The sequence below is a fragment of the Bombina bombina genome, chromosome 3 (genome assembly GCF_027579735.1).
Source record: "Bombina bombina isolate aBomBom1 chromosome 3, aBomBom1.pri, whole genome shotgun sequence".
NCBI classification, from domain to species: Eukaryota; Metazoa; Chordata; class Amphibia; order Anura; family Bombinatoridae; genus Bombina; species Bombina bombina.
Genome location: NC_069501.1, coordinates 561,415,251 through 561,423,523, shown reverse-complemented (window position 1 = coordinate 561,423,523; position 8,273 = coordinate 561,415,251).

The following is an 8,273-nucleotide window of genomic DNA, read 5'->3' as shown; positions in this document are numbered from 1 at the left end:
TAGCTGAGGCCAAGCCTTGAGAGCATTGAATATCGCTCTCAGTTCCAGAATATTTATCGGTAGAAGAGATTCTTCCCGAGACCAAAGACCCTGAGCTTTCAGGGATCCCCAGACCGCGCCCCAGCCCATCAGACTGGCGTCGGTCGTGACAATGACCCACTCTGGTCTGCGGAATGTCATCCCTCGTGACAGGTTGTCCAGGGACAGCCACCAACGGAGTGAGTCTCTGGTCCTCTGATTTACTTGTATCTTCGGAGACAAGTCTGTATAGTCCCCATTCCACTGACTGAGCATGCACAGTTGTAATGGTCTTAGATGAATGCGTGCAAAAGGAACTATGTCCATTGCCGCTACCATCAACCCGATCACTTCCATGCACTGAGCTATGGAAGGAAGAGGAACGGAATGAAGTATCCGACAAGAGTCTAGAAGTTTTGTTTTTCTGGCCTCTGTCAGAAAAATCCTCATTTCTAAGGAGTCTATTATGGTTCCCAAGAAGGGAACCCTTGTTGACGGAGATAGAGAACTCTTTTCCACGTTCACTTTCCATCCGTGAGATCTGAGAAAGGCCAGGACAATGTCCGTGTGAGCCTTTGCTTGAGGAAGGGACGACGCTTGAATCAGAATGTCGTCCAAGTAAGGTACTACAGCAATGCCCCTTGGTCTTAGCACAGCTAGAAGGGACCCTAGTACCTTTGTGAAAATCCTTGGAGCAGTGGCTAATCCGAAAGGAAGCGCCACGAACTGGTAATGTTTGTCCAGGAATGCGAACCTCAGGAACCGATGATGTTCCTTGTGGATAGGAATATGTAGATACGCATCCTTTAAATCCACCGTGGTCATGAATTGACCTTCCTGGATGGAAGGAAGAATTGTTCGAATGGTTTCCATCTTGAACGATGGAACCTTGAGAAACTTGTTTAAGATCTTGAGATCTAAGATTGGTCTGAACGTTCCCTCTTTCTTGGGAACTATAAACAGATTGGAGTAGAACCCCATCCCTTGTTCTCTTAATGGAACAGGATGAATCACTCCCATTTTTAACAGGTCTTCTACACAATGTAAGAATGCCTGTCTTTTTATGTGGTCTGAAGACAACTGAGACCTGTGGAACCTCCCCCTTGGGGGAAGTCCCTTGAATTCCAGAAGATAACCTTGGGAGACTATTTCTAGCGCCCAAGGATCCAGAACATCTCTTGCCCAAGCCTGAGCGAAGAGAGAGAGTCTGCCCCCCACCAGATCCGGTCCCGGATCGGGGGCCAACATTTCATGCTGTCTTGGTAGCAGTGGCAGGTTTCTTGGCCTGCTTTCCCTTGTTCCAGCCTTGCATTGGTCTCCAAGCTGGCTTGGCTTGAGAAGAATTACCCTCTTGCTTAGCGGACGTAGCACTTTGGGCTGGTCCGTTTCTACGAAAGGGACGAAAATTAGGTTTATTTTTTGCCTTGAAAGGCCGATCCTGAGGAAGGGCGTGGCCCTTACCCCCAGTGATATCAGAGATAATCTCTTTCAAGTCAGGGCCAAACAGCGTTTTCCCCTTGAAAGGAATGTTAAGTAGCTTGTTCTTGGAAGACGCATCAGCCGACCAAGATTTCAACCAAAGCGCTCTGCGCGCCACAATAGCAAACCCAGAATTCTTAGCCGCTAACCTAGCCAATTGCAAAGTGGCGTCTAGGGTGAAAGAATTAGCCAATTTGAGAGCATTGATTCTGTCCATAATCTCCTCAAAAGGAGGAGAATCACTATCGACCGCCTTTATCAGCTCATCGAACCAGAAACATGCGGCTGTAGCGACAGGGACAATGCATGAAATTGGTTGTAGAAGGTAACCCTGCTGAACAAACATCTTTTTAAGCAAACCTTCTAATTTTTTATCCATAGGATCTTTGAAAGCACAACTATCCTCTATGGGTATAGTGGTGCGTTTGTTTAAAGTGGAAACCGCTCCCTCGACCTTGGGGACTGTCTGCCATAAGTCCTTTCTGGGGTCGACCATAGGAAACAATTTTTTAAATATGGGGGGAGGGACGAAAGGAATACCGGGCCTTTCCCATTCTTTATTAACAATGTCCGCCACCCGCTTGGGTATAGGAAAAGCTTCTGGGAGCCCCGGCACCTCTAGGAACTTGTCCATTTTACATAGTTTCTCTGGGATGACCAACTTGTCACAATCATCCAGAGTGGATAATACCTCCTTAAGCAGAATGCGGAGATGTTCCAACTTAAATTTAAATGCAATCACATCAGGTTCAGCTTGTTGAGAAATGTTCCCTGAATCAGTAATTTCTCCCTCAGACAAAACCTCCCTGGCCCCATCAGACTGGGTTAGGGGCCCTTCAGAAATATTATTATCAGCGTCGTCATGCTCTTCAGTATCTAAAACAGAGCAGTCGCGCTTACGCTGATAAGTGTTCATTTTGGCTAAAATGTTTTTGACAGAATTATCCATTACAGCCGTTAATTGTTGCATAGTAAGGAGTATTGGCGCGCTAGATGTACTAGGGGCCTCCTGAGTGGGCAAGACTCGTGTAGACGAAGGAGGGAATGATGCAGTACCATGCTTACTCCCCTCACTTGAGGAATCATCTTGGGCATCATTGTCATTGTCACATAAATCACATTTATTTAAATGAATAGAAATTCTGGCTTCCCCACATTCAGAACACAGTCTATCTGGTAGTTCAGACATGTTAAACAGGCATAAACTTGATAACAAAGTACAAAAAACGTTTTAAAATAAAACCGTTACTGTCACTTTAAATTTTAAACTGAACACACTTTATTACTGCAATTGCGAAAAAACATGAAGGAATTGTTCAAAATTCACCAAATTTTCACCACAGTGTCTTAAAGCCTTAAAAGTATTGCACACCAAATTTGGAAGCTTTAACCCTTAAAATAACGGAACCGGAGCCGTTTTGAACTTTAACCCCTTTACAGTCCCTGGTATCTGCTTTGCTGAGACCCAACCAAGCCCCAAGGGGAATACGATACCAAATGACGCCTTCAGAAAGTCTTTTCTAAGTATCAGAGCTCCTCTCACATGCGACTGCATGCCATGCCTCTCAAAAACAAGTGCGCAACACCGGCGCGAAAATGAGGCTCTGCCTATGCTTTGGGAAAGCCCCTAAAGAATAAGGTGTCTAAAACAGTGCCTGCCGATATTATTATATCAAAATACCCAGATAAAATGATTCCTCAAGGCTAAATATGTGTTAATAATCAATCGATTTAGCCCAGAAAAAGTCCACAGTCTTAATAAGCCCTTTTTGAAGCCCTTATTTACGATCGTAATAAACATGGCTTACCGGATCCCATAGGGAAAATGACAGCTTCCAGCATTACATCGTCTTGTTAGAATGTGTCATACCTCAAGCAGCAAGAGACTGCTCACTGTTCCCCCAACTGAAGTTAATTGCTCTCAACAGTCCTGTGTGGAACAGCCATGGATTTTAGTGACGGTTGCTAAAATCATTTTCCTCATACAAACAGAAATCTTCATCTCTTTTCTGTTTCTGAGTAAATAGTACACACCAGCACTATTTCAAAATAACAAACTCTTGATTGAATAATAAAAACTACAGTTAAACACTAAAAAACTCTAAGCCATCTCCGTGGAGATGTTGCCTGTACAACGGCAAAGAGAATGACTGGGGTAGGCGGAGCCTAGGAGGGATCATGTGACCAGCTTTGCTGGGCTCTTTGCCATTTCCTGTTGGGGAAGAGAATATCCCACAAGTAAGGATGACGCCGTGGACCGGACACACCTATGTTGGAGAAATTAGGTTTATTTTTTGCCTTGAAAGGCCGATCCTGAGGAAGGGCGTGGCCCTTACCCCCAGTGATATCAGAGATAATCTCTTTCAAGTCAGGGCCAAACAGCGTTTTCCCCTTGAAAGGAATGTTAAGTAGCTTGTTCTTGGAAGACGCATCAGCTGACCAAGATTTCAACCAAAGCGCTCTGCGCGCCACAATAGCAAACCCAGAATTCTTAGCCGCTAACCTAGCCAATTGCAAAGTGGCGTCTAGGGTGAAAGAATTAGCCAATTTGAGAGCATTGATTCTGTCCATAATCTCCTCATAAGGAGGAGAATCACTATCGACCGCCTTTATCAGCTCATCGAACCAGAAACATGCGGCTGTAGCGACAGGGACAATGCATGAAATTGGTTGTAGAAGGTAACCCTGCTGAACAAACATCTTTTTAAGTAAACCTTCTAATTTTTTATCCATAGGATCTTTGAAAGCACAACTATCCTCTATGGGTATAGTGGTGCGTTTGTTTAAAGTGGAAACCGCTCCCTCGACCTTGGGGACTGTCTGCCATAAGTCCTTTCTGGGGTCGACCATAGGAAACAATTTTTTAAATATGGGGGGAGGGACGAAAGGAATACCGGGCCTTTCCCATTCTTTATTAACAATGTCCGCCACCCGCTTGGGTATAGGAAAAGCTTCTGGGAGCCCCGGGACCTCTAGGAACTTGTCCATTTTACATAGTTTCTCTGGGATGACCAACTTGTCACAATCATCCAGAGTGGATAATACCTCCTTAAGCAGAATGCGGAGATGTTCCAACTTAAATTTAAACGTAATCACATCAGGTTCAGCTTGTTGAGAAATGTTCCCTGAATCAGTAATTTCTCCCTCAGACAAAACCTCCCTGGCCCCATCAGACTGGGTTAGGGGCCCTTCGGAACCATTATTATCAGCGTCGTCATGCTCTTCAGTATCTAAAACAGAGCAGTCGCGCTTACGCTGATAAGTGTTCATTTTGGCTAAAATGTTTTTGACAGAATTATCCATTACAGCCGTTAATTGTTGCATAGTAAGGGGTATTGGCGCGCTAGATGTACTAGGGGCCTCCTGAGTGGGCAAGACTCGTGTAGACGAAGGAGGGAATGATGCAGTACCATGCTTACTCCCCTCACTTGAGGAATCATCTTGGGCATCATTGTCATTGTCACATAAATCACATTTATTTAAATGAATGGGAATTCTGGCTTCCCCACATGCAGAACACAGTCTATCTGGTAGTTCAGACATGTTAAACAGGCATAAACTTGATAACAAAGTACAAAAAACGTTTTAAAATAAAACCGTTACTGTCACTTTAAATTTTAAACTGAACACACTTTATTACTGCAATTGCGAAAAAACATGAAGGAATTGTTCAAAATTCACCAAATTTTCACCACAGTGTCTTAAAGCCTTAAAAGTATTGCACACCAAATTTGGAAGCTTTAACACTTAAAATAACGGAACCGGAGCCGTTTTTAACTTTAACCCCTTTACAGTCCCTGGTATCTGCTTTGCTGAGACCCAACCAAGCCCAAAGGGGAATACGATACCAAATGACGCCTTCAGAAAGTCTTTTCTAAGTATCAGAGCTCCTCACACATGCGACTGCATGTCATGCCTCTCAAAAACAAGTGCGCAACACCGGCGCGAAAATGAGGCTCTGCCTATGATTTGGGAAAGCCCCTAAAGAATAAGGTGTCTAAAACAGTGCCTGCCGATATTATTATATCAAAATACCCAGATTAAATGATTCCTCAAGGCTAAATATGTGTTAAAAATGAATCGATTTAGCCCAGATAAAGTCTACAGTCTTAATAAGCCCTTATTTACGATCTTAATAAACATGGCTTACCGGATCCCATAGGGAAAATGACAGCTTCCAGCATTACATCGTCTTGTTAGAATGTGTCATACCTCAAGCAGCAAGAGACTGCTCACTGTTCCCCCAACTGAAGTTAATTGCTCTCAACAGTCCTGTGTGGAACAGCCATGGATTTTAGTGACGGTGCTAAAATCATTTTCCTCATACAAACAGAAATCTTCATCTCTTTTCTGTTTCTGAGTAAATAGTACATACCAGCACTATTTCAAAATAACAAACTCTTGATTGAATAATAAAAACTACAGTTAAACACTAAAAAACTCTAAGCCATCTCCGTGGAGATGTTGCCTGTACAACGGCAAAGAGAATGACTGGGGTAGGCGGAGCCTAGGAGGGATCATGTGACCAGCTTTGCTGGGCTCTTTGCCATTTCCTGTTGGGGAAGAGAATATCCCACAAGTAAGGATGACGCCGTGGACCGGACACACCTATGTTGGAGAAATGAGGATTATTGTGTTAAAACCCACAGTCAGTGTGAAAGTGAATGGATGGAAACCTATGGCTCAAATAGCCTCAGGAGTAGAATATGTTTATAATCGTTGAAATCAAAGTGGGTGGGTTATTAACTCACTGGAGTATACCTGGGTTATAGATAGTCCCAGAGCTAATAGAATTCTTGGACTGACCAATAGGTTACTGTCATTGAATGTTATATAGTTAGTATTGGGGTACCATCATCATGTGGTCCTTAATAGTATGGAAGAACAAATGCTGTCTCCATGTAATAGTATCTGGTATAGTTAGCTAAATTAATTCAGATTCATGATATTATACTGCTAGTATGCTGCTAATATATGCTGCATATATATTTGCATATATATATGCAAATATATTAGCACCATACTAGCAGTATAATATCATGAATCTGAATTAATTTATCTATTTAGCTAACTATACCAGATACTATTACATGGAGACAGCATTTGTTCTTCCACATGATGATGGTACCCCAATACTAACTATATAACATTCAATGACAGTAACCTATTGGTCAGTCTGAGAATTCTATTAGCTCTGGGACTATCTATAACCCAGGTATACTCCAGTGAGTTAACCCACACACTTTGATTTCAACGATTATAAATATATTCTACTCCTGAGGCTATTTGAGCCATAGGTTTCCACCCACTCACTTTCACACTGACTGTGGTTTTTAACACAATAATCCTAATTTTATTAATATTATTAAACGTTAAGTTTTAAATCCTCCATTTCTTTGGATTCTATTTTCCTATGGTACAAACAGTGATTTTTTCGCTTTGTGCTGTTGAGTGCTACTAAAGTACATTCTTCCAATTGTGCTCGCAATTGATACCCGTTGGTTCCCTTAGCTAATCCCTTTAGTTTGGACTGACTTTGGTTATTTGACTTCAGCTTGTTTTTTAACTTTGTATGTTTTCTGATTTTGTTCTGTTTTCCTTGTGTGGCTAAGACCAGGATTGTCTGACTTGGAATTCTCTAATTCCTTACCTAAGCATAGTGACTTTGTAGTTTTCTTCTTGTTTTTGATTATTTTCCTTTACCATCACTGCTGATTCCTTCATCTCCAGTTTCTTACAGCCTTATTTCCTTGGATATCTCTGCTCTTATAATATCTATATTAAAGGTATTTATTTGTAAAATAGCATTCTGCTCCCTGCTAGAATTAATTTGTTTGTAATAAGATCATTTTGTTATTTCTAGTTACCTATATAAGTTAGTTTTCATTTGGATAGCCAGACCAAACTTTAAGGTATATTTTCCTTTAGTATTTACAATATTAATTTAGTTACTTTTTAGTACTTATTTGTTCTTTTGCTTTTTTTAAGGTTCTGATTAAAGTGCTAAAGAGATTTCAGCTACTGAGTTTGGTCTCATTTCTCTCTAACCTCTGGCTTTTCTTTGGTTACTGTGTTTCATTTGCAGTGTCCCAGTAAGGGTTGTGGTAAGATTGGCCACTTCACCATTTATTCCGGCTCTCTGAGAATAATTAATATCTGGCCCACCACCTGATGCCAATGTATCCTCTTCTTGACCAGGAAGTCGTGTGTCAGTTATTACACATTGGTAGGTTTATCTCCTATCTCAAATTGCCTTACCCACCTAAATTCTCTCATATTCAACAAAATGTTTTCTCAAGTTGTTCTTGTGACTAATTGTTTGGATCCTGATTATTTATCTGAATTGTTACTTCAGTTTGATTGTTAGAAAGCAATATTTTCTAGAAAGTATGCACACGCACGCACGCACGTACACACACACACACACGTTCTTCCCTCTGTTTATCACAATAAATACACAGAGATCTTATTCGTTGGGAATGTAAAAATTTATTCCAACATGCTCAGTTGTTTTTTCTTTTTTAATATTAAAAATTCCTCTTGCGCCAGTATCCTGGCTAGGTCAGTTATAAAGGGGGAAAATATACAAGAAGAAAGATTGGTACACCAAATACTGACGCAAACACATCCTTATATTCTTTAAGCTCCTTCTTTAATATTCACATGACATTCTGTGCTTTTTACCCCAATTTTTTCTATTTCCCTAATAAAACTTGTCCATTATCCCACCCACCTCCCACTGTTCATATTTACAAGTTTACAGCACCGTAGCTCGT